The sequence below is a fragment of the Scomber scombrus genome, chromosome 12 (assembly GCF_963691925.1).
Source record: "Scomber scombrus chromosome 12, fScoSco1.1, whole genome shotgun sequence".
Taxonomy (NCBI): Eukaryota; Metazoa; Chordata; class Actinopteri; order Scombriformes; family Scombridae; genus Scomber; species Scomber scombrus.
This window is the reverse complement of record NC_084981.1, coordinates 29743467-29745966: the sequence shown is the minus strand read 5'-3', so window position 1 is coordinate 29745966 and position 2500 is coordinate 29743467. Positions and strand designations below refer to the sequence as shown.

The 2500-nt window shown below is 36.2% G+C and overlaps 2 protein-coding genes across 2 annotated transcripts in view; one reads left to right on the top strand and one right to left on the bottom strand.

The window, feature by feature from the left end:
• LOC133991890 (uncharacterized) overlaps nucleotides 1–2500 on the bottom strand; it is a 527851-nt gene that overhangs the window by 140492 nt on the left and 384859 nt on the right. The window lies entirely within an intron of this gene.
• LOC133991866 (NACHT, LRR and PYD domains-containing protein 14-like) overlaps nucleotides 1–2500 on the top strand; it is a 721507-nt gene that overhangs the window by 435679 nt on the left and 283328 nt on the right. The window lies entirely within an intron of this gene.

Below are 2500 nucleotides of genomic sequence, written 5' to 3'. Positions count from 1 at the left end.
TGAGCTTGGAGCTCAGTGTGTTCACTCCAACACGTTAACATGAGAGCTGAAAGGAAGCAAGCTACGCTGCACAGCTGTTCCACTTCTGGTCTGAACAGGACTGAAGTCCCTGCTGCTCTTTATACTGGATGTGCTGCATCACTGACTGACAGCTGATGAAGTGAGTCACACTAAACACTCATTTATCTCCTCTGTTCTTTCTTCTTCTCTCATCAGATGGAAGTGGTGGTGATCTCTGTCAGAGTGAGAGTGAACATCCAGGAGTGTTGAGAGAGGATCAGCTGGATCCTGATGATCCATCTGGAGTCTGGATCTGGATTTTGTCGTCTTCACTTAAGTCTCTTAACTGACTACAAACTGAACAGTTATCTCTGGATTTAGCTGAAGTCAGCACTTACAGATTTGTTCTACATGAGCTGTTTGATGCAGAAAAGATAAAAACAGGTGTTATAAGTCAGACTGGGAGCCTGGGCTCATATTTATCAAGCGTCTCAGAATCACACTGAGAGTTAACGAGGACTAAAACTAATGAATGAAGCAGAAGAGAATTGACTGTGACTTTCAGCAGGAGAAGGATTACTGCTGGGAGAGAGTGAGACGTCTGGGTCAGTGAGGTGTCATGCTGAAGAAAGCCCAGAGACATTTACACCTCATGACTCTGATGAAAGCTTCCTTCATAATATTAGATGTGTTTAAATCCATTTTAAAGGTTAAAATGTGAAAATAAACGTATGAATAACTTCACACATTCTTTTTTTGTGGACCCAGCATCAAATTTCTGCTTTTAATCCATTTAGAGAGAATATATTAGAGGATTATGGCAAAAATGTCTAAGTGGTGTAACCATAAAAACGTGGTACCAAATAATTCAACTTGCTTAAAAACAGTAAATTCTCAATAAAACACCATATCAACTAGTTTGGCATGATCTTACATTATAACTTTATATTAAATAAAGGTAATGGAATACAATTGTTCTAAATATTACATTTACTCTGGTTACCATGGAGATCAGGAAACATTTACATGTTTTAAATGAAGTCATTATTAGTATAAGTCCACTTAAATACACTGTAGGTGATAAAATATGTAATATTTATCATTCTTTTGTGGTTACACCATTTGACATTTTCAGGAGCATTCAGTCTTACTTTTGGTAAAAAATGGTGCAAATGTCATTTCAAATGATATAAAACCAACAAAAATACTAAATGTACATTTTAACAAACCTGATGCTGCTTTTAAAACTAGTTTAACTGATTTATGAATTCATCATCTTACCAACACTTATTAGTTACTGACTCATGTTCCTCTTGTTCATACTGACTAATAAAAGATGCCGTTTAAAACTAGTTTTTAAGATGTGTTTAAGGTATTTTTCTGTATTCATCCATTTATAAAACAATTATTAAAAATTTAAAATCTTAATTATGCATTGATCCAGTTTTCTCTTATTGATCTTTTTTTAAATATATTGATTATATTGAACTGGGCGTAACTCGGACCTCCATGATGTCTTGCTGCTACGGACCTCCATGATGTCTTGCTGCTACGGACCTCCATGATGTCTTGCTGCTACGGACCTCCATGATGTCTTGTTGCTATGGAGCCGCTGAGTTCAGTCTGAATTTATCTCCTGCTGTTTTAACAAACCTGATGCTGCTTTTAAAACTAGTTTAACTGATTTATGAATTCATCATCTTACCAACACTTATTGTCACTGCCCTTAAGTAAAGGATGAAATAACATGTCTGCAGGAGATCTTTAACATCTCTACATGAACACCTATGAATCCAATATTCTCTCTAAATACACAAAATGAAATATTAAACTAAGTGTGTATATCTTCCATCCTGATCCTGATGACTGGGGACAAACAGCCTCGTTTCACTGATTGTACAGACTTCAATGTTCCCATCAGTGAAATGTTCTTTATGTGTTCAGGAGTTAATGACGTCTGTCACAAAGCAGACATTATTGTAAAGACACGTCAAGGACACTTTACAGCGCTCCATTTTCACCTGAACAATACGTGTTATAAAACATATTCATCTATAATGGATGAAGCATTAATTCACTACGATGACCCGCTTTAATACAGCTGAGCCGAGCCGGTCTTTTGAGCTCTTTTAGCAAATGAACATTACAAAACGGTGAGATTTGGGTCGAAACTGTGTTAAAGAGGCCAAAAGTGCAGAAAGACAAAAACTGTGCAGAAACTAATGTACATATTACATCAGTGTTAAAATGCTGCAACATCAGACACAGTTACACTAATTTGGGTCTAATGAATAAGAGAGAAAGTATATTTGGCTCAAACCCTGGATGAAGTATTCAGATCATTTACTGAAAGCAGCTCAAGGACTGAACGACTAATAAAACATCATTAGTTTAATCACTAGTGGAATGTAATCAAGTACATTTCTAGTACTGTGCATAATTACAAATCAGAGGTACTTTATGCTACTTCACTACATTTCAGGGGCAACAGCAGTTATTC